The sequence below is a fragment of the Mustela putorius genome, unplaced genomic scaffold, assembly GCF_011764305.1.
Source record: "Mustela putorius furo isolate JIRA1106 unplaced genomic scaffold, ASM1176430v1.1 tig00004035_pilon_pilon_pilon, whole genome shotgun sequence".
NCBI classification, from domain to species: Eukaryota; Metazoa; Chordata; class Mammalia; order Carnivora; family Mustelidae; genus Mustela; species Mustela putorius.
Window position 1 is genome coordinate 2037427 of NW_025422171.1, and position 25619 is coordinate 2063045.

Consider the following 25619-nt stretch of genomic DNA (forward strand, 5'->3'; position numbering starts at 1 on the left):
TGGGGGACCATAATCCTTATACATTATGCACCAGCCTTATACACTGTGGGGGACTACAGTGTATAAGGCTGGCCACTTGTAGTCCTTGCCACAATCACACTGAATGCAATGAAGATTTATTTACTTCAGTCTTCTGATAATCTAATGAATCACTTTCTCAAATCCTACTTAGTCATCAGAAGAAGCTAAAGACATAATTACAGACTATGGGTAAAGTAAAACTTGCTTGACTCTCAAATGTGTATGATAATATTTCCCATTCCTTGCTCATATTATATCTTCAAAGCTATTCATACCACACAGAAAAAAAAAAACAAGCAAATAAGTAAAGATAAATACAGATACACTAAAACAAAAAAATAAGAACTCAGGCACAGTCCTACAGGCACGCTACCTAAATATGAGTGAACCTTGAGAAAAGTAAAGAGTTGTGCTGTGAAGTAAATACAGAAGAAAAGAATGTTCTTCACCCCTGGCAAGTAAAAACATTGAAGCAGTATACTTCCAAATGATCTACAGGGCCATGAAGCAGGCTTGTACCTAAATCATGGGAATTACACACTCCTTAGGAACCAGCACTTGGGCCCTGGCAGGTACCTGGTAAGGTCCTGAGACACTAGTGCTCGAAGAGCCAAGAATGGCCAAGGAATGGTTCTCTTTGCACTGTCACCCTCCCTTACATCCCTACTGCCACAACCACAACTCAGGCCTGAAGTACTATGATCTTACTTCACTTCCAAAGCTATGATGTACAACAGATAAATGAACCTTCCCCCAAAACAGCTTTTGTTATGCTATACCTTGGAAAGCTCACATGCATTACCTATAAAAGTTGGTGTCCCAAATCCATAGCCCTCTGCACACATTTTGACCTCTTTGCCTTCCTTAAAGCAGTTTTCTGGCTAGGCCAATACACTCCTTGCTCCCTGGACACACTCTGCAAACATCAGTTTCACTCAGGTCTATATTAATCAGATATTCAGTTGACTATTCAGTTCTAAACCTAGAGGGAACAAAATTCAGGAGGGTCTTAGAAGTGATGTATTTCCTTCTTTTAAAAATAACACATAAAGGACAGTGGCTAGAAATTAAGCTTTTACCTAGTAACCAAAATGATCTCATAGAATGAAAATTCAGCCTAAAGAACTCGGGAGGTTAGGGTGGGAAGGTATTTTGTGCTTTGTTGTGATGTTCTAATTAAATTACATTATTCAGTATTGTTACAGAAAGATAGTTCTCTTCTTCCCTGTTATTGATTTATCTGTCTAAAAATAAAAAATAAAAATTACTTTCTAGGCATAGTAACCAATCCCTGCAGGATATAATAGCCTTTTTAAAGAGTCAAATGTTTATGCAAGTTTTTATATTTTTCATTAGTAAAAGGAAATTAGTCCCTCCTTAAAACACTGACCAGACCAAAGTTTTACAATGAAAATTCAACCCTTTCCACGAAGAGCTCCTTAGTTGGCTTCTTATCTTCAGATTCTTTTAAGAGAGGAAAATTTTAAGTTTTACAGTTAGTTTGCTGATACCATTTCTCTCCAAGTAGAATCACTCCTTTTACTTGATATGGGCTTAAAGCAGGTATTCTGTAGCCAAAATATAAGTATTCTTGTCCTTCTAGACCAATGATTCCTTAAAAATGAGATATATTTAAATGAGATCTATTTCTCATATATCAATGAGAAAACAATTTACTTTCTGCTACTATATAGTGGAAATCATATATGATAATGCAACATATTATATTTTGCCTCTGGAGGGTGGTGAATATCCTTTGTCCACAGGATGATTTTCAACAGAGGCACTGATAGCATTGTGTGCAGGACATTTCTTTCTCGTGCAGGACATTGACCATCTTCATCCCTTCCCTCTCTAAATGACAATAATGTACCACAACCTGTCATTCAGACAAGAAAAGGGTTGCCTCATATTTCCGAATATTCCCTGATTGAGATTCATTGGTCTATAAATTATAGGATTTAACACATAATAAAGAAACCCTTAAAGCTGAAAGATACCACAGATCCATCCTAAAATGTTTTACAAAAATTAACCTCTCAAATGAATAGGTCTGAGTACAATCCAAGTATGAGGACAATGACTAGGCCAATAGAAAAATGAGGATCAGAACATAAAGCATGCTTTTCTGGCCTGTCCCATATGACACAAGGCTCTCTACAATCAGCCTACAGCCCCTCCTTATCCCAGCACATGCACTGACAGCACTCTGGTTTCTCTATTCCATGTTCAGAGTTTCCAGACTGCAACCCTTATCATTATCCTTTCATGTATTTATCCAGCGAGCTTTGTTTAAGGATCTAATATTTGATTTTGTAGAGACAAAGCCTAAAGACCATGGTGTTATTCTTCCAAGTGGCCACAAGTCCTAACCTGTCTTGCTCACAGCTGTGTCCCCAGCCTCTTGTACAACACCTAACCCAGAATTCAGGCAGTAAATTATTTATTAAAGAAAAACACATTAGAGATCTGGGACAGATCCTGGAGCTCATCTAAGTCCAAAACCCCCATTATAGTAGTGAGCAAACTGAGGATCCAGGGTTGTGTTAAAGTGCTTTGCCCTTCCTCCTTACTAATCTATTTTCTGATTTACCATAATGTATTCAACTCTAATAATGTTCTTACCCTTACAGTTTACAGACCTATGAAACAAACCAATATGACTGCATACCAATTAACTTTGTAGGTTTATTTCCTTATCGTTAGTTTATTTTAAAAGAGGATATTGTTCATGCATCTATGGTCAACTGATTCTCAACAAGACGTTCAATGCATGAAGAAGAGGGAAAACTGGATATCCACAGGTGAAAAAGGTAAGTTAAACCCCTACCTCACACCTTATATAAAAATTAACTCAAAATGGATCAAAGATCTAAACATAAAAGCTAAAAATAAAAACACTTAGAAGAAAACATAGGGATAAATCTTCATAACCTTGGATTTGGCTATGGATTCTTAGATATAGCAGCATCAAAGGTAACAGAAGAAAAATATATAAATTGGACTTCTTCAAAATGAAAAACTTTATGCAACAAAAAAGCAGTCAAGAAAATGAAAAGGCAACCCACAAAATGGGAGAAAATATTTGTAAATCATATACATATAAAAAGCATCTAACATACAGAATACATAAAAATACAACTCAACAACAAAAAGATAAACAACCAAATTTTAATGAACAAAGATTCTGAATAGACAGTTCTCCAAAGATACACAAATGGCCAACAAGCACATGAGGAAACATTCAGTACCACTAATCATTAGGGAAATGCAAATCAAAATCACAAAGAGATACCACTTCATACATACTAGGATGGCTACAATTTTTTAAAAATGTAAAATAACAGGGGTGCCTGGGTGGCTCAGTGGGTTAAATCCTGTGCCTTTGGCTCAGGTCATGGTCTCAGGGTCCAGGGATGGAGTCCCGCATTGGGCTCTCTGCTCAGCAGGGAGCCTGCTCCTCCCTCTCTCTCTGCCTGCCTCTCTGTGTACTTGTGATCTCTCTCTGTCAAATAAATAAATAAAATCTTTTTTAAAAAATTGAAAATAATAAGTGTCAGCAAGGATGTGGAGAAATGAAAACCCTTACACATTGCTGGTGGGAATGTAAAATGGTATAGTTGCTGTGAAAAATTGTTTGCAGTTCTTTAAAAAGTTAAACAGAACTGTCATATGAGCCAGCAATTCCACTCCCAAGTATATCCAAAAGAACTGAATAAAGCAAGATTCAAACAAGTACTACATGAATGTTCATAGCAGCACTATTCACAATAGCCAAAAGGTGGAGACAACTCAAGTGTCCATCAATGGATAAATGGATAAACAAAATGCAGTATACATACAGAATGGAGCATTTTTCAGCCTTAAAAAAAAAAGAAATACTGAATCATGCTAAACTTGGATGAAAGTCAAAAAACATCAAGCTAAAATTAAGAAGCCATATTGTTAGATTCTGTTTAAATGAAATATCCAGGGGCACCTGGGTGGCTCAGGGGGTTAAAGCCTCTACCTTCAGCTCAGGTCATGATCTCAGGGTCTGGGGATCTAGTCCTGCATCGGGCTTTCTGCTCAGCAGGGAGCCTGCTTCCTCCTCTCTCTCTGCCTGCTTCCCTGACTACTTGTGATCTCTCTGTCTCTGTCAAGTAAATAAATAAAATATTTAAAAATAAATAAATAAATGAAATATCCAGAGTAAGTAAATTCACAGAGTCAGAAAACAGACTTGTGGTTGCCAGGGGCTGGGAAGGAGGAGAGAATGAGGAATGACTGCTAATGAATACAGGAGTCTTTTAGGAGTGATAAGATGCTTTGGAACTAGATAGATGGTTGCAAAACATGATGAATGAATGTTACTAAATGCCACTAAATTGTACCTTTTAAATGGTTTTGTGTTATGTGAATTTTATCTCAATTTTTTAAAATATTTATAAATAAATAAATAAATGTATGTTAAGTACATGTTTAGAAAAGAAGGGGGAATATCTATGCCAATAGTATTTTAGTAGATACTTAGTTAATAAGGTTATTAACAGACCACATTATCAGGTTCAGCTCTGTTCTAAGCACTTGCCATTCATTATCTCTTTCTATCTCATTTAATATGGCTTTTAGGCAAAGATCAAACCCCTTAACACACCTCTCAGGTCCTGTAAGTCAGGACCTGACCATCTCCCAGTTCTTCTCTTAACTTTCCTCTCTCTCTTTCGACTCTAAGTACGTAAGATTTTTCATGCAATTACCCACCAGAGGCCCTTTGCACCTGTTTTCCTCTTTGTCCTACATACACCACCCTAATCCTTCTGCCTAGTAAACAGCTTCACTTCCTTCCCAACTCAGGCCAAAGTCTCTTTCCCTGCCTACCACCCAGCAGGATCAGGCCATCCCAGGGAACACCATCATAGCACTTTACTTTTGTTGCAACTATGGAGTTAATAATTATACAACTGTATGGTGATTTAAGGTCTCTAGTGGAAATGTTTTTGCCTATCCATTATTTCAGCTTTCCCTTCTTCTAATGTAGTCTATGTAGTTTGCATGGGGATGACCTTTTCCCAGAGATGAGCATCAGGCTCATTCTGGCCAACCAAAGTTTTCTACCCCTTGGGCTACAGGCATGGGAGCACAAGACAAATTAGAGTACACAGTCAATCTCAGGACTCTTATGTGGATGTTGGAAGGAAAAGCTCTCCATAATGGGCTTAATGAGCCAAGAGAATGAAGATTTGGAGTTGTCAGTGCCATTCTGGCCACCTCACGGTGAGAGCCTCCCTGAAAGAAAAGCAGAACCACCAAATGGAAAGAGATTCCGGGTAGACCAGTACTAGAATCCATGTGCAGCTGAAGGCAGGCCTAAATCTGTAATCTTCAGTTACATAAACAAAACAAAACAAAACCCACAAATAAAAAACAACAACAAACAAACAAGAAAACCTACTTTTTCCCTAAGCCATTTTGAACTGAATTTTCTGTCACTTGCAACCAAAAGTATCCTGATCAACACAGAATCCCCCTGTAGACTACATGAGGCCAGGCACTTGCTATTCCTAAATAGCGCCAGACATATAATAAGTTCTCAAGATCATATCTGATAAATAACAGCGTAATTCTCACAATGAGGCAGGCATTATCATCCTCATTTCTTAGGGGGTAAAACTGAAGGCCAGAGAAGTTAGTTCCTTGCCAAAGGTCACTATTTAGTGGTAGAGCTGAGGTCTGAATTTCAGAGCTTGTATTTTTCAGTAACCAAGCTATACTAAAATTGATGCATAAGGGAGGGGTGCTGAAAGGCAAGGCAGAGTGGAGAGAATGATGGAGAAAGAAAGTATTTCCGACATAATGGAGCAGGGGTCAGGAAACTACAACCCTTACCTGGATCAAATTCAGTCCACGGCTTATTTTTGCATGGCCCACAAGATAAGATGGCTTTAACATTTTGAAGAACTACAAAATATGCAACAGAGACTGTACTCAGACCTTAAAGCCTAAACTATTTATTATCTGGCCTTTTACATAAAGAATTTGCTGACCCTTTTATAGTTAGCTTTATTAGCACACAAACTTTCAGAGGCCAACAAAATACTAAGTATATATGTTTCTCCCTTACTTCTTTAGTATAGTCTGAAGACTCGGATAATTCAAACTATAATTTCAATGTGTTGTACAGTTTTATTTCCTATGCACTAGTGTTCAACTGTGAAAACATATTACTTAGCTATTAATTGAATGGTGTACTCACAAATGATTTCCCAAACTACAGAAAATACACTGTTAAGTAGATCAGCATGTAAGGAACTGGAAAAAATGTCATAATATATTATTAAGTACAAAAATCAAGTTACAAAACACTGTATTATAATGGAATCCTATTATTAAAATGAAGTCTATATTATAGGATTACAAGAATTCTTGGAGGATAAAAAACTCCACACTCATAATGTTCATTTCTAGGGATTACAAAATGAAGGAAAAAGAAATTTCACTTTCTATTTTATATGCATCTTTATGATTCCAATTGTTTTCCAACAAGCACGAACCACTTTTGAAATTCTTAGGACAACAGTAAAATGTCTGAATAAATGCTTTTCCTTTTTAAAATAAAAACATTATGTTTCAGTTTACGGAAAAGGGTAATAAAGGTAGCTATAGGACTTCACTTCTGCCTAGGATGTAAAAGCAGGGTAGAACTTTGCTCCCATCCTAAAAACAAGAAAATGTCAGATAAATTACAAAATCGTAACTTTTTTGAATTGAGTTGAGATTACAAGTTGATCAAATAGTCTTGAAATCCAAGGAAAGACTGGTCCTTCCCAGGAGAGACTGGAAGTTAGGTTACCTGTGGCGGAGCATGGGAGTTTTAGCATGTACTATATAAACAGGTAAGAAGTCAGCTCAAATGTTTAACAAATTGCTGAAAGCCAAGTGTGAGCTAGCATTAAGGTACAAAAACCAGTAGGAGACACTGACCCAAAGCAGAGTTTATTCCTACTCACAGGCTCTTCACTGCGATCCTACATCAGATGTTCCCAAGAAAGACAGGCAATAGGCAGGAGAGCTGAAAGAACCTTCAGCAGTGGTGCAAGCCTGGAAAGGGGAAGTGGCTGCTGCTGTAGCTACAAAGCCCACAAGCCCTGATTCCCAAATAGAACAAAAGCCTTAAGCCACTGGGTGAGGGGTAGCAAACTTTTAAAGATCCATTGCAGGGGTGCCTGGTTGGCTCAGTGGGTTAAAGCCTCTGCCTTCGGCTCAGGTCATGATCTCAGGGTCCTGGGATCGAGCCCCACATCGGGCTCTCTGCTCAGCAGGGAGCCTGCTTCCCTTTCTCTCTCTCTATCTGCCTTTCTGCCTACTTGTGATCTCTGTCTGTCAAATAAATAAATAAAATCTTTAAAAAAGTAAATAAAGACCCATTGCAAGTGGGGGACAATTGATAGAAAGAAAAAACTCTTACCCTAAAGGAGGAGTAAATAAGTACCCTAGGTCAAGGATCCTATACCCATGCCATTAGAACAGTGGTCCACATCCAGAGGTTGACAATGACAAGAGACATTTCTGGTTATCAGAGCTAGAGGGAGGATGCTACTAGCATCTAGTGGGTGAAGGTCAGGGATGCTGCTAAATATCCTACAATGCACAGAACAGCCCCCACACAAAGAATTATCTAGCCAAAAATGTTAATAGCACCATGGTTGAGAAGTTCTGCTGAGGAAGGAGCAGAAAACTCTTCTGTATAACACTCACCAAACATACAAGGTAGAAGTTGGTTGCCATATGGAGAAGGGGTAGGATCACTGAGAAAGCTCTACCACAGAAGTCAAGGTATACAAAGCCTGCCTAAGACTAAAACTGAACTAACAACTGACAGCAGTCTACCGCTGGGGGAGGGACAAGGGCATGATGAGAAATGCCCTCTGTGGAGCAGGGGCAGAAGATAGACCAACTACTGCAAACCACTCTCCAGCAACTCAGCCTCCCCAAAGCACAAGATAATGCTGGAGGAACATGAAGCTGGTTGCACTGAAGGTAACCATCGAAATTATAAAATATAACTGCAACTAAATTTTTCACTAGATTGACTCGATTCCCCATACCAATAAATTAGCAGAAAAAAGACATGTCCATTTTCAGGATATATATTGCTTTATCTCAATGTCTCATTTCCTTCCTTCTTTCCTTCCTTTCTTTCTCTCTCTCTCTCTTTCTTTCAAGATTTATTTATTTATTTTGAGAGAAAAAGCACATATGCAAGTGGGGGGAGGGGCAGAAAGAGAGGAAGAGTGAACCTCAAGTAGGCTCCCCACAGAGCCTGGAGCCTGATGCGGGGCCTGATCTCATGTCACAAAGATCATGACCCGAGCAGACATCAGAGTCAGATGCTTAACTGACTGAACCACCAGACACCCCTCAATTTCTCATTTTCTACACACAATACTCAGTAAAAAATTAGGAGAAACACAAAAAGGTGAGAGAAGACAAAGTCTCTGTCAAGTCTCTTTGTCAAGAGACAAAGCAATTAACAGAATTACACTCAAAGATAACCCATATATCAGAACTATCAGGGAATTTAAAGTAACTATGATTCAGTATGTTAAGTGCTCTAATGGTAAAGTGAATAAATGACTTTCAGCAGAGAGCCAGAAAGTATAAAAAGAATCTCAGAGAAATGCAAGAAATGAAAATGACAGTGACAAAAATAAAAACTGTCATTAACAGTATAGTAGCCAGCCTCTAAGACAGCCCCCAATGATCCTTATTTCCGGGTATGCATGCCCTTATATAGTTCCCACCAATACTGAATAGGCCTGACCTGTGTACCTACAGGATACTGTAAAAATGACCATAGGTGGCTTCTGAGGTTGGGTCATAAAAGTTATTGCCGCTTTCACCATGTACTCTCAGAGATCACTTGTCTGGGGAAGCCAAATGCCACATAATTAGGAATCCAAGCATACTTATAGAGAGGTTTATAGGGGAAGGAACCACAGTTTCCTATCAATTAATTTGGCAGCCATGTGAATGATCCATCTTGAAAATGAATACTCCAGCCTTACAAAGTCTTAGATAATACTAACCCTAGCCAAAGTCTTAACTGAAACATCAAGATAAATTCCAAGCAAGAATCACTCAGCCAAGGCACTCCCAAGATAATTTAGGTTTATGGTTATTTTAAGCTACTTAGTTTGGGGGTAATTTGTTATGCAATAGATAACTAGAGTCTCCTAATAGAGTTAGGAGACTCTATAGTGATGAAAAAATATTCAATGAGATGAAAAATATGTCAGTAAAAATTACCCAAACTAAACATAAGGAGAAAAAAAGCTGGGGGGAAAAAGCAGAACAGACCATCTAAAAGCTGTGTAACAATATGAAATACTCTAAAGTACACATAATTGGAACCCCAAAAGAAGAATGAGGCACAAAAAAATTTGAAGAGAAAAGGACCAAGATGTTTCCAAAATGAACATAAATCACATCCAAAAGCTCAGAACACAACATAGGAGAGATAACACAGACATACACACATTCTCCTAGACACACCATATTCAAACTGCTGAAAATCAAACATGTAAAAAATGTTGATGTGAGGCAGAGAAAAAAAGACATATTACATATAAAAAAATAAAGATAAGATTAAAGCAGACTTCTTGTCAGGAGCTATGCAAGCCATTAGACTATCGAATGACATGTTTAAAGAACCAAAGAAAAAACTGTCAACACAAAATTCTATACCAAGAAAAAAAAAATCACTTTAAAAATGGAGAAAAAATTAAAGACATTCTCTGAAAAAAGCTGAGAGAACTATTTACCAGCAGACTTGGAACCTTAAAGGAAGTCTTTCAGACAAAAGGTATATGATTCCTGGAGAAATCTGAATTTATACACACATAAAAAAGAAATAATGTTATAATAGTGGAAATGCAGGTAAAAACAAGTTTTAATGTCTCTAAACATTAGTTGAATGTATAAAGAAAAAGCAGGAGGAGTCAAGATGGCGGAGAAGTAGCAAGCTGAGACTGCTTCAGCTAGCCGGAGATCAGCTAGATAGCTTATCTAAAGATTGCAAACACCTGCAAATCTATCGGCAGATCGAAGAGAAGAACAGCAATTCTGGAAACAGAAAAACAACCACTTTCTGAAAGGTGTATTCTTTTTTTAAAAAATTCTTTTCTTTTCTTCTCTTTTTTTTTTTCTTTTCTTTTTGTTTTTTTTTTTTTTTTTTTTCTTTCTTCCTTTTTGAACCTCTTTTTATCCCCTTTCTCCCCACTCACGATTTTGGATCTCTTCTAATTTGGTTAAAGCATATTTTCCTGGGGTTGTTGCCACCCTTTTAGTATTTTACTTGCCCCTTCATTTAGTCTTATCTGGACAAAATGACAAGACGTAAAAATTCAACACAAAAAAAAGAACAAGAGGCAGTACCGAAGGCTAGGGACCTAATCAATACAGACATCGGTAATATGTCAGATCTAGAGTTCAGAATGACAATTCTCAAGGTTCTAGCCGGGCTCGAAAAAGGCATGGAAGATATTAGAGAAACCCTCTCGAGAGATATAAAAGCCCTTTCTGGAGAAATAAAAGAACTAAAATCTAACCAAGGTGAAATCAAAAAAGCTATTAATGAGGTGCAATCAAAAATGGAGGCTCTCACTGCTAGGATAAATGAGGCAGAAGAAAGAATTAGTGATATAGAAGACCAAATGACAGAGAATAAAGAAGCTGAGCAAAAGAGGGACAAACAGCTACTGGACCACGAGGGGAGAATTCGAGAGATAAGTGACACCATAAGACGAAACAACATTAGAATAATTGGGATTCCAGAAGAAGAAGAAAGTGAGAGGGGAGCAGAAGGTATCCTGGAGAGAATTATTGGGGAGAATTTCCCCAATATGGCAAAGGGAACGAGCATCAAAATTCAGGAGGTTCAGAGAATGCCCCTCAAAATCAATAAGAATAGGCCCACACCCCGTCACCTAATAGTAAAATTTACAAGTCTCAATGACAAAGAGAAAATCCTGAAAGCGGCCCGGGAAAAGAAGTCTGTAACATACAATGGTAAAAATATTAGATTGGCAGCTGACTTATCCACAGAGACCTGGCAGGCCAGAAAGAGCTGGCATGATATTTTCAGAGCACTAAAAGAGAAAAACATGCAGCCAAGAATACTATATCCAGCTAGGCTATCATTGAAAATAGAAGGAGAGATTAAAAGCTTCCAGGACAAACAACAACTGAAAGAATTTGCAAATACCAAACCAGCTCTACAGGAAATATTGAAAGGGGTCCTCTAAGCAAAGAGAGAGCCTACAAGTGGTAGATCAGAAAGGAACAGAGACCATATACAGTAACAGTCACCTTACAGGCAATACAATGGCACTAAATTCATATCTCTCAATAGTTACCCTGAATGTTAATGGGCTAAATGCCCCTGTCAAAAGACACAGAGTATCAGAATGGATAAAAAAACAAAACCCATCTATATGTTGCCTCCAAGAAACACATTTCAAGCCCGAAGACACCTCCAGATTTAAAGTGAGGGGGTGGAAAAGAATTTACCATGCTAATGGACATCAGAAGAAAGCAGGAGTGGCAATCCTTATATCAGATCAATTAGATTTTAAGCCAAAGACTATAATAAGAGATGAGGAAGGACACTATATCATACTCAAAGGGTCTGTCCAACAAGAAGATTTAACATTTTTAAATATCTATGCCCCCAATGTGGGGAGCAGCCAACTATATAAACCAATTAATAACAAAATCAAAGAAACACATCAACAATAATACAATCATAGTAGGGGACTTTAACACTCCCCTCACTGAAATGGACAGGTCATCCAAGCAAAAGATCAGCAAGGAAATAAAGGCCTTAAACGACACACTGGACCAGATGGACATCACAGATATATTCAGAATATTTCACCCCAAAGCAACAGAATACACATTCTTCTCTAGTGCACATGGAACATTCTCCAGAATAGATCACATCCTCGGTCCTAAATCAGGACTCAACCGGTATCAAAAGATTGGGATCATTCCCTGCATATTTTCAGACCACAATGCTCTAAAGCTAGAACTCAACCACAAAAGGAAGTTTGGAAAGAACCCAAATACATGGAGACTAAACAGTATCCTTCTAAAGAATGAATGGGTCAACCGGGAAATTAAAGAAGAATTGAAAAAAAATCATGGAAACAAATGATAATGAAAATACAACGGTTCAAAATCTGTGGGACACAACAAAGGCAGTCCTGAGAGGAAAATATATAGCGCTACAAGCCTTTCTCAAGAAACAAGAAAGGTCTCAGGTACACAACCTAACCCTACACCTAAAGGAGCTGGAGAAAGAACAAGAAAGAAACCCTAAGCCCAGCAGGAGAAGAGAAATCATAAAGATCAGAGCAGAAATCAATGAAATAGAAACCAAAAAAAAACAATAGAACAAATCAACGAAACTAGGAGCTGGTTCTTTGAAAGAATTAATAAAATTGATAAACCCCTGGCCCTACTTATCAAAAAGAAAAGAGAAAGGACCCAAATAAATAAAATCATGAATGAAAGAGGAGAGATCACAACTAACACCAAAGAAATACAAACTATTATAAGAACATACTATGAGCAACTCTACGGCAATAAATTTGACAATCTGGAAGAAATGGATGCATTCCTAGAAACATATAAACTACCACAACTGAGCCAGGAAGAAATAGAAAGCCTGAACAGACCCATAACCAGTAAGGAGATTGAAACAGTCATTAAAAATCTCCAAACAAACAAAAGCCCAGGGCCAGACGGCTTCCCGGGGGAATTCTACCAAACATTTAAAGAAGAACTAATTCCTATTCTCCTGAAACTGTTCCAAAAAATAGAAATGGAAGGAAAACTTCCAAACTCATTTTATGAGGCCAGCATCACCTTGATCCCAAAACCAGACAAGGATCCCACCAAAAAAGAGAGCTATAGACCGATATCCTTGATGAACACAGATGCGAAAATACTCAACAAAATACTAGCCAATAGGATTCAACAGTACATTAAAAGGATTATTCACCACGACCAAGTGGGATTTATTCCAGGGCTGCAAGGTTGGTTCAACATCCGCAAATCAGTCAATGTGATACAACACATCATTAAAAGAAAGAACAAGAACCATATGATACTCTCAATAGATGCTGAAAAAGCATTTGACAAAGTACAACATCCCTTCCTGATCAAAACTCTTCAAAGTGTAGGGATAGAGGGCACATACCTCAATATCATCAAAGCCATCTATGAAAAACCCACCGCAAATATCATTCTCAATGGAGAAAAACTGAAAGCTTTTCCGCTAAGGTCAGGAACACGGCAGGGATGTCCATTATCACCACTGCTATTCAACATCGTACTAGAGGTCCTAGCCTCAGCAATCAGACAACAAAAGGAAATTAAAGGCATCCAAATCGGCAAAGAAGAAGTCAAATTATCACTCTTCGCAGATGATATGATACTATATGTGGAAAACCCAAAAGACTCCACTCCAAAACTGCTAGAACTTATACAGGAATTCAGTAAAGTGTCAGGATATAAAATCAATGCACAGAAATCAGTTGCATTTCTCTACACCAACAGCAAGACAGAAGAAAGAGATATTAAGGAGTCAATCCCATTTACAATTGCATCCAACACCATAAGATACCTAGGAATAAACCTAACCAAAGAGACACAGAATCTATACTCAGAAAACTATAAAGTACTCATGAAAGAAATTGAGGAAGACACAAAGAAATGGAAAAATGTTCCATGCTCCTGGATTGGAAGAATAAATATTGTGAAAATGTCTATGCTACCTAAAGCAATCTACACATTTAATGCAATTCCTATCAAAGTACCATCCATCTTTTTCAAAGAAATGGAACATACAATGCTAAAATTTATATGGAACCAGAAAAGACCTCGAATAGCCAAAGGGATATTGAAAAAGAAAGCCAACGTTGGTGGCATCACAATTCCGGACTTCAGGCTCTATTACAAAGCTGTCATCATCAAGACAGCATGGTACTGGCACAAAAACAGACCCATAGATCAATGGAACAGAATAGAGAGCCCAGAAATAGACCCTCAAATCTATGGTCAACTAATCTTCGACAAAGCAGGAAAGAATGTCCAATGGAAAAAAGACAGCCTTTTCAATAAATGGTGCTGGGAAAATTGGACAGCCACATGCAGAAAAATGAAATTGGACCATTCCCTTACACCACACACAAAAATTGACTCAAAATGGATGAAGGACCTCAATGTACGAAAGGAATCCATCAAAATCCTTGAGGAGAACACGGGCAGCAAACCTCTTCGACCTCTGCCGCAGCAACATCTTCCTAGGAACAACGCCAAAGGCAAGGGAAGCAAGGGAAAAAATGAACTACTGGGATTTCATCAAGATCAAAAGCTTTTGCACAGCAAAGGAAACAGTTAACAAAATCAAAAGACAACTGACAGAATGGGAGAAGATATTTGCAAACGACATATCAGATAAAGGACTAGTGTCCAGAATCTATAAAGAACTTAGCAAACTCAACACCCAAAGAACAAATAATCCAATCAAGAAATGGGCAGAGGACATGAACAGACATTTCTGCAAAGAAGACATCCAGATGGCGAACAGACACATGAAAAAGTGCTCCATATCACTCGGCATCAGGGAAATACAAATCAAAACCACAATGAGATATCACCTCACACCAGTCAGAATGGCTAAAATCAACAAGTCAGGAAATGACAGATGTTGGCGAGGATGCGGAGAAAGGGGAACCCTCCTACACTGTTGGTGGGAATGCAAGCTGGTGCAGCCACTCTGGAAAACAGCATGGAGATTCCTCAAAATGTTGAAAATAGAACTGCCCTATGACCCAGCAATTGCACTATTGGGTATTTACCCTAAAGATACAAATGTAGTGATCCAAAGGGGCACATGCACCCGAATGTTTATAGCAGCAATGTCCACAATAGCCAAACTATGGAAAGAACCTAGATGTCCATCAACAGATGAATGGATCAAGAAGATGTGGTATATATACACAATGGAATACTATGCAGCCATCAAAAGAAATGAAATCTTGCCATTTGCAACAACGTGGATGGAACTAGAGCGTATCATGCTTAGCGAAATAAGTCAAGCAGAGAAAGACAACTATCATATGATCTCCCTGATATGAGGAAGTGGTGATACAACATGGAGGCTTAAGTGGGTAGAAGAAGAATAAATGAAACAAGATGGGATTGGGAGGGAGACAAACCATAAGTGACTCTTAATCTCACAAAACAAACTGAGGGTTGCCGGGGGGAGGGGGTTTGGGAGAAGGGGGTGGGATTATGGACATTGGGGAGGGTATGTGATTTGGTGAGTGCTGTGAAGTGTGTAAACCTGTTGATTCATAGACCTGTACCCCTGGGGATAAAAATATATGTTTATCAAAAATAAAAAATTAAAAAAAAAAAAAAAAAAAAAAAAAAAAAAAAAAAAAAAAAAAAAAAAAAAAAAAAAGCAATGGCACTGTAGTTGGTGTTTTGGCATGTGCAAAGAAGAATCTATGATAATAGCATAGATGGAAGGAACCAGGAGTATATTATTGTAAGGTTCTTACATGCCCCATGAAGGTTAACCATGGCTAATTTGAAAAGACATAGGGTATCAGAATGGATTTAAAGAAAAAAGAAAAGATCCATCTATATTCTGCTTACAAGACATTCATTTTAGACCTCAAGACACCTGCAGATTCAAAGAGAGCAGAGGAAGAAATATTTATCATGCAAATGGATGTAAAAAGAAAACAGAGTAGCAGTACTTATACCAGACAAAATAGACTTTAAAACAAAGACTATAATAAGAGATAAAGAAGATCACTGCATAATAATAAAGGGACAAACCAACAAGAAGATATAACAATTGTAAATAGTTTGCACCCAACATGGGAGTACCCAAGTACAGAAAATAGTTAATAACAAACATAAAGGAACTAATCTATAATAATACAATATTAGTAGGGAACTGTAACACCCCACTCATAGCAATGGACAGATCATCTAAGCAGAAGATCAATAAGGAAACAAGGGCTTTGAATGATACATTGAAACAGTCAGATTTAACAGATACATTCAGAACATTCCATCTTAAAGCATCAGAATATACATTCTTTTCAAAAGCACATGGAATATTCTCCAGAATAGATCACATATAAGGCCACAAAACAGGCGTCAGCCAATTCAAGAAGACTGAAATAATACCATGCACCTTTTCTGACCACAGCACTATGAAACTAGAAGTCAACCACAAGAAAAAATCTGGAAAGACCACAAATACATACAAGTTAAAGAACATGCTACTAAACAATGAATGGGCCAACCAGGAAATAAAAGAAGTAAAAAAGTACATAGAAACAAATGAAAATGAAAACAAAAGTATCTAAAACTTTTGGAATGCATCAAAAGTGGTTCTAAGACAGAAGTATAAAGCTACACAGGCCTACATCAAGAAACAAGAAAAATTTCAAAAACCTAACCTTATATCTAAAAGAGTTAGAAAAAAAAAACAACAAACAAAGCCCAAACCCAGCAGAAGGAAGGAAATAATAAAGATCAGAGCAGACATAAATGATATAGAAACTAAAAAAACAATAGAACATATCAATGAAACCAAGAGGTGGGTCTTTGAAAAAATTAATGAAATTGATAAACTCTAGCCAGACTTATCAAAAAGAAAAAAGAAAGGACCCAAGCAAATAAACTCACAAATGAAAGAGAAGGAGTAACAAACAATAACACAGAAATACAATTGTAAGAGGTAATTATGAAAAACTTATGCCAACAAATTGGACAACCTATAAGAAATGGATAAATGTCCTAGAAACATATAAATCACCAAAACTGAAACAAGAAAAATTGAAAATTTGTACAGAGAACCAGCAAAGAAATTGAGTCAGTAATCAAAAAACTCCCAACAAGGAAACCTCCAGGACCAGATGGCTTCATAGGCAAATTCTAGCCAACATTTAAAGAACAGTTAACACCTATTCTTCTCAACCTATTCCAAAAAATAGAAAAGGAAGAAAATTTCCAAATTTGTTCTGTGAAGCCAGCATTACCCTGATACCCAAACCAGATAAAGATACCACTAAAAAAGAGAACTACAAGCCAATATCTCTGAGGAACATGGATGCAAAAGTCCTCAGCAAAACACCAGCAAACCAAATCCAACCATACATGAAAAAAGTCATTCATGGGGCTTCTGGGTGGCTCAGGAGGCTGAGTGTTCAACTCTTGATCTCAGCTTGGGTTTTGATCTCAGGATCATGAGTTCAGCCCTGTTTTGGGCTCCATGTCTATTAAAAAAAAAAATCATTCACCACAATAAAGTGGGATTTATTCTTGGGTTGCAACTGTGGCTCAATATACACAAATCAAAGAACATGATAGAACACATTAATAAGAGAAAAGATAAGAACAGTGTGGTCATTTCAGTAGATGCAGAAAAAGCATTTGACAAAGGACAACATCCATTCATGATAAAAAACTTTCAACAAAAAAGGTTATCTCAACATAATAAAGGCCACATATGAAAAATCCAGAGCTAACAACATCCTACATGGGGGAAAACTGAGAGCTTTGGTCAGGAACAAGAAAGGCATGTCCACCCTCACCACTTTAATTCAATGTAGTACTGGAAGGCCTAGCTATCAGACAACAAAAAGAAATAAAAGGTGTGCAAAGCAGCAAGAAGAAAGTAAAACTTTCACTATTTGCAGATGACACTCTCTATAGAAAACCCAAAGATTCCACCAAAAAACTGTTAGAACTGATAAATGAATTCAGCAAAGTTACAGGACTCAAAATCAATATACAGATATCTCTAGTCTTTCTGTACACCAATAATGAAGCAGAAAGAGAAGTTAAGGAATCAATCCCACTTCTGATCATATCGAAAGTAACAAGATACCTAGGAATGAACCTAATCAAAGAAGTGAAAGACCTGTACTCTGAAAACTATCAAACACTGATGAAAGAAACTAAAGATGGCACAAAGAAATTGAAAGATGTTCCATCCTCATGGACTGGGAAAGCAAACATTGTTAAAATGTCTATACTACCTAAAGCAATCTATACACTTAATGTAATTCCTATCAAAACACCAACTGCATTTGTCACAGAACTAAAACAAATAATCCTAAAATTTGTATGGAATCACACAAGACCCTGAATAGCCAAAGCAATCTTGAAAAAGAAAAGCAAACCTGGAGGTATCACAATTCTGGACTTCAGGTCATAGTACAAAGCTGTAGTAATCAAAACAGTTTGGTACTGGCATAAAAACAGACACATAGATCAATGGAACAGAAGAGAAAATGCAGAAATGAACCCACAATTATATGTCAGTTAATCTTCAACAAAGCAGGAAAGAATACCCAGTTGGAAAATGACTGTTTCTTCAATAAACAGTATTGGGAAAACTGGACAGCCACATGCAAAAAAATGAAACTGGACCATTATCTTTCACCATATACAAAAATAAACTCAAAATGGATTAAAGACCTAAATATAAGACTTGAAACCATAAAAGTCCTTGAATAAATCAGAGACAGTAATTTCTCTGACACTGGCCACAGCAACTTTTTTCTAGATATGTCTCCTGAAGCAAGGAAAACAAAAGCAAAAATATATTTTGGGGACTACATCAAAATAAAAAGTTTCTGCACAGTAAACGAAACAATCAGCAGAACTAAAAGCAACCTAGGAATGGGAGAAGATATTTGCAAATGACATATGAGATAAAGGGTCAGTATCCAAAATCTATAAAGAACTCAGAAAACTCAACACCCCCCCCAAAAAAAATCCAGTCAAGAAATGGGCAGAAGAGGGGTGCCTGGGTGGCTCGGTGGGTTAAAGCCTCTGCCTTCGGCGCAGGTCGTGATCTCAGGGTCCTGGGCTCGAGCCCCACATAGGGCTCTCTGCTCAGCAGGGAGCCTGCTTCCTCCTCTCTCTCTCTGCCCGCCTCTCTGCCTACTTGTGATCTCTGTCCGTCAAGTAAATAAATAAAATCTTTAAAAAAAAAAAAAAAAAGAGAAATGGGCAGAAGATATGAATAGACATTTTTCCAAGGAAGACATCCAAATGATCAACAGACACATGAAAAGATGCTAATATCACTGATAATCGGAGACATACAAATCAAAACTACAATAAGATATCACCTCACATCTGTCAAAATGGCTAAAATCAAAAGCACAAGAAACATCAGGTACTGGCGAGGATGTAGTGAAACGGGAACCTTCTTATACTATTGGTGAGAATGCAAACTAGTGCAGCCACTATGGAAGACAGTATGGCGATTCCTCAAAGTTAAAAATAGAACTACCCTATGACCCACCAATTGCACAACTAGGTATTTACCCAAAGGATACAAAAATACTAATTCAATGGGATAACTGCACCCTGATGTTTATAGCAGTATAATTTACAATAGCCAATTATGGAAAAAGCCCAAGTATCCATCAACCGATGAATGGATAAAAAAGATGTTGTATATCTACAATGGAATATTATTCAGCCATAAAAAAGAATGAAATCTTGCCATTTTGTGATGAGATGGATGGAGTTAGAGAATATTATGCTAAGCCAACTAAGTCAGAGAAAAATAAATACCATATGATTTCACTTATATGTGAAATTTGAGAAACAAAACAAATGAGCAAAGGATAAAGAGAGAGAGAGAAGCAAACCAAGAAAGAGACTCTTAACCAGAGAGAACTTTAAAGAAATGATGGTTACCAGAGGGGATGTGAGTGGGAGGATGGATGAAATAGGTGATGGGGAGTGAGGAGTGCACTTTTTGTGATGAGCACTGGCTGATATATGGAAGTGTTGAATCACTGTAGTGTACAGTGGAAACAAATATTACACTGTAAGTTAACTAACTGGAATTTAAATAAAAACTTAAAAAAAGTAAATAGAACAAATGGAAAACAATAAGGTAGAATTTTAGTCCACCCACATCAATAATTACATTAAATTTAATGGACTAAACATGCTAATTAAAAGACATAGACTGTGGGGCACCTGGGTGGCTCAGTGGGTTAAAGCCTCTGCCTTCGGCTCAGGTCATAATCCCAGGGTCCTGGGATCGAGCCCCGCATCAGGCTCTCTGCTCAGCGGAGAGCCTGCTTCCTTCTCTCTCTCTCTCTGCCTGCCTCTCTGTCTACTTGTGATCTCAGTCTGTCAAATAAATAAATAAAATCTTTAAAAAAAAAAAGACATAGACTGTAAGCTGCGATTAAAAAAGTGAGACTCAACTATATGCTTAGTTTGAATTCATTGAGAAATAAGTCCATATTAGAGTATAGACTTCAACACTTTTCTCTCAGTGACAGAATAAATAGATGGAAATTCCATTAGGGTGGAAAAGACGTGACTAAGACTATAAGCAACTTGATCTGATTGATATTTATAGTTCACTCCACCCAACAGCAGAATAAACATTTTTTCTACCTCACTTGGAATATTCACCAAAAGCGACTATATGATGGGTCATAAAACACATTTCAATAAATAGAACTAGAATCTTGTAAAGTATGTTTGGGGGTCATAATGGAATTAGACTAGAAATAATAACAGAAATATATCTGGAAAGCTCCCCTCAATCTGTATGTTAACCCACTTCATTAATCCATGAGTGAAAGTGGAGGTCTTAAGGGAAATTAGGAAATAAATGGAATATTATGGAAAAGGCAAAACTATAGGGACAAAAAAAACAGATGCCTGATTACCAGCACCTGAAGGGTAGAGGAGACTGACCACAAGGAGAAGGAGGGCATTCTGTGCAGTAATGGAAATGTTCTCAAGTGTGAATGTGATAGTGGCTACATCATTATATGCATTAGTCAAAACATATAAACCTGGTCACTGAAACTGGTGAATTTTATTATATGTAAACTATACTTCAATAAATCTGATTTTACAAATTTTTCTTTAAAAAAAGCACATGGGGGGTGCCTGGGTAGCTCTGCTTTTTGCCTGAGTCGTGGTCTCAGGGTCCTGGGATCGAACCCTACATAGAGTTCTCTGCTCGGCAGGGACCCTGCTTCCCCCCCATCTCTCTCTGCCTGCCTCTCTGCCTGCTTGTGGTCTCTCTCTCTCTCTTTCTGTCAAATAAAGAAATAAAATCTTTTAAAAATAAATAAATAAATAAAAATTTAAAAGCACATGGAACAGGAAAAATGAAATTCAAGTTTCCATGTACACTCCTGTATGTTCTCAGTGTTGGCTGCCCCATGTGCCCTTCGCTACATGAGCACCCCACACCCACACCCCCATGCCTATTGAAAGGATTATTCCGAGCCTCAGTGAATCAAGACCAAAAGTCCAACAAGCTCCCATCCTTTAAGAAAAAGTAAAGTCAGTGTTTATGAATACTCCATCCTATAATTACTGAAAGTCTGAAAGTCCTCATCAAAATGACCAGCATCCTCTAAATTTTAAAGGTGAAGTTCAGATGTAAATTCTCCTTATCCATACAGATGATTTAATTCTTACTTCCAGATTTCAGCAGTTGTCCTTGATTTCTGCATAAGGCAAGTCCATTTAAACTCCCTAATTCTATAAGCCATTCCCACGGCTCCTACCAGCTACTTCAGTCTCAAGTCTTAAATTCCAGAGATCAGATAAAGCTCTGTATCATGGCTAATGAGGCTTAATGCTCTTTCAGAGTCAGTCAAAGCTTTAGACAGGCTTTTCAGAATAAACGTATTTTTCCAGCATAGTCGATTTTCTTGCTAGGCAAGATTTGATTTCCAAATTGCACTAAGTTCTAGAAATTCAGGTTTCATTCTTCTATGCTCCCACATTTCAGCGGTCAATTAAGGAACTTTCTGATCCATGCTCCTGCCCTCTGGGGTTAGGGAGAAGACAAATCTACCACAGAGAGTTACACTCACCTTGCTGGGGCTTTGATCCTTGGGGACTCAGTAAATCCTACAGTGGGACTTTTGTAGTTGAACAACTGTGTGGCAAGCAATGTGGTTTTGCTTATTTGTTAACTCACAAACTCCCAAAAGTAATGTTAATTTTCTTTTTGTAAGAAAAATGCCTCCAAATAGCCTAGATTAATTTTCCTACATTGTGAATGTTTCCTATTATAAATTGGAAAAGAGAATTATGAGAGCTGGTAAGGGTACAGCTACCAAGTCTGTGGGTACTAAGATAAGGCAGGACTGTGAGGCCTGGTAGAGTCGCTGCCTGACAGATGGCATTTTGGAAGATCAGCTTTAATGTCATTCTTAGATGGAAGGTTCTTCCAGGTTGGATATCACATGATAAACATAACAATTATTTTAAGTCCAAAAATCATACTTCTATCTGCTAGAATCTTAGACAAATCACATAGCAAGTAGTGCTCTAAACTTTAAACAAAAATCATGATATAAAATTCTGTTTACAGTATAATGTCAAGGGTGTTAGAGAAAGACAAAAAATAAGTAGGAGAAAGGGAAAGAAATACAAATATATTAAAATGTTAAGACATTTTTGGAATGATGGACCTATACAGCATTTTCTTAAACTTTCTTCACCCTTTACTCTTCAAAACATATTTTTAACTTTCTTAGGTTGTTAGAGACCTAATGTAATTTAACAAACACATGACACAATTTTAGGCAAGTTTTGATTTGGAAGTGTCTATTTACTTTTTGATAAACATAAGGTGAAATTGATATGCATTGGTTGCAAAATTTGGGAAATCAAATCTGCCCTATATCATACAAAGAAATGTGTAAACATGTCCAAGAAAATCAGTCAAAGCAACAGACAAAAATGAAATCTTGACTTTTTTTTCTTTCTGATCTATTTCACTGTTCTACCAAACACCTTACTTGGAGGATTCTAATCAGGATATAGAACGAAACCCAAACTCTTTAATTTCTTTAAGAGAACACTTAAATTGGGCTCTTATGTGCCATGCATTACTCCAAGCATTTTATAAAGGTTAACTCTTTTCATCTAAGTAAGTCTTCAGTTTGGCATTTCAAGAAATCCCCACTCAGCTTCTACTTCCAGGCTTTTTCCACCTCTCCTATGACTCAGCCTCACCATTCTACTCTGGTTGCTTCAGACAAACTCACAGGCACCTCTCATCCTCTTTTCATCTCTTTCTGAGACACTGTCCCCTCCTCAGCCCCCAAAATCCACTTGTCAAAGGCCAGAGCAGGCTCTCAAATCCTATCTTCATCAAAACTTCCCAAGGCCTCTGGTCGGATCTGTGCACCTCTCCATTAATCTTTGTGGGACTAAAGGTACAAGTAATTTCTGAAGAACGTAATCTCTCATAGGAAATAAACCTAGTAGAGTTTACATCATCTTTTCTATATTCCTCTCCCTACACTGCCTCACTTAGTGTTGTTGTGCATAATAGATGCTGCTCGACATGTAAATGTCATGTAAATACATTCAATCTATAAAATAAAGACAGACCTTAAAGGGCAGTTTTCAATACTTTGCATGGAACAACATATATTACCCCATATCATTTATTATCAAATTTGTATACAAATGGTCACATTACAAAATTACTTATCAATTTTTTAGGCATTTTCTATTGTGCCAAGTGCTGTGGTTAAGCATTTTCATGCATCATAACTTAACATATTTCCCAAAAATCATCCCATAAAAGACTTGCCTTATATTGAAGTCATTATACAGTTCTATTATGAAGGGATCTCCATTTTTTAAGAAATAATATACTGTTTGGGGAAGACACATTCTTCTGAACTAATTCAATGATGCTAGCATAGAAATCATCTGATAAAACCCAGTTTTTCAAATGGGACCAGGAGACAAAGAAATTGAACACAGACATTTGAATTATCCCTAGGGCATGATTTAGCAATTGCTAGTGTGGGGAAATTCAGAAATAAACTTTATAAAGATAATTTTAAAACAAAAAAAGTAACATAGCCAGTTGTTATGTTGAGGAACCACAAGTGCAACACTGCAGAGAGAAAAAAACACCCGAAGGTTTGAGAATTAGTAGTTGAAGCTGGAGATAAAACTTCTAATGTCACGTCATATGTGGGTTAAAAAGGCTCTGCACAGCAACATCTTAGGAAAGCAACAGTGATGTGCTCTGGAAAACTCTGCCTGGAAAGGAGCCTCAAAAACATCACTACTGAAGACAAAGACACCGGAGTCAGAGACACCTATTAAGAGTTTGAACAGAAGTGCTTTGGATCGCCTGGGTGGCTTAGTTGGTTAAACGTCTGACTTCAGCTCCGGTCATGATGTCATGATGCCAGGATCCTGGATCAAGCCCTGCGTGGAGTCCCTCACTGAGCTGGCACCCAGCCAGTCACGTGGCCCCATCTGGCTCTGCGCCCAGCGGGGAGTCTGCTTGTCTTTTCCCTCTGGCCCTCCCTCTTCTCATGCTCTTTCTCAAATAGAGAAATAAAACTTTAATTTTTTTAAAAGAAGTGCTTTGTGAAGTGGGAAAGTAGAAATATTTCAGTAATGTGTAACATATTCTTATTTCAGATCACATCATGTGATTATAGTATTTTATATGTATCATATAAATAGTATATAACAAATTGACCCCCAAAATAATTTTTTTTAATCTTCTCATTGGAAAAACGGAGCTTGCCTTCAAGGAGGGTGACCTTAGATGTAAGCTTGTATGGTTCGCTTCACAACCATCCAGTGCACTTTATTATGCCCAATGTCCAGATAAGAAAGTGGGGCTTAAAAGTTAAACTCACAAGGACACACAGCTGCTTAGTGCAAAGTCCACTTGACTAAAAGTCTGTGTCCTCAACCACCACCTCCATGGCAGGAAGCTTCCACAGGCCCTTTCTAATGTCAGGAGCCACAAAACAAACTGTTTTTCCTTCCGCCAGCAGGAGCAGCATAAGAAGCATACACTTTCCTTAGAAACAAAGTGCCTGTGAAGAACCTTCTCTGCTGAGCTCACACTGGAATGGCTGCAAGGCTTCTGTGCTCCCCAGAAGCAAGTCCCTCCCTGACAGCACCCAGTAGCACCACGAGGGTGGGAAGAGACAGCACTGGAAAGCTCCGGTGGGAGCTTTCTGATCCCTTATAGGACTCCCCAGTTATATACAGCCTTCTCCAAATGAGAGACAGGGGTGAAAATACTCAAAAGACAGATGGAATTGACATATCTTATGTATCCATTCCTCTTCTTACACTCTGTTGGACATGTGTTTGTTAAATGGACTAGAGAACTTTTAGAGCTACAAAGACTGAGAACCTTGATTAACTGTATTGGACCTCAATTGCAGTGCAGCTGCTGACCATAAAACACACTTAGTCTTTTGGGTTTGCTCCCAGATCATTGGTGAGAATGTCATCACAGAAACCACATGAAATGTGCAACACTGAGTCAACAGAAATGCAAAGCCTCACAAAATATAAGAAGGGTATCAGGAGTGACGCTTCTTTCAGTTTTTGGTAAATCCACTTAAACCTTTCAGCAGTAAGTGCAATATTTTTAAAAGACAAGTTTATACATCTGGGTTCTTACATGCTGTCTATAGACACAGGAGCTTCAGGAGGGATGGGTCCTGAGTGGGCAG

The 25619-nt window shown here is 37.7% G+C and overlaps 1 protein-coding gene across 3 annotated transcripts in view; it reads right to left on the minus strand.

Annotated features, from left to right (window-relative positions):
- The window catches only part of CRYL1 (crystallin lambda 1), a 151147-nt gene that overhangs the window by 74894 nt on the left and 50634 nt on the right, over positions 1–25619 (minus strand). The gene's annotated exons all lie outside the window — the stretch shown is intronic.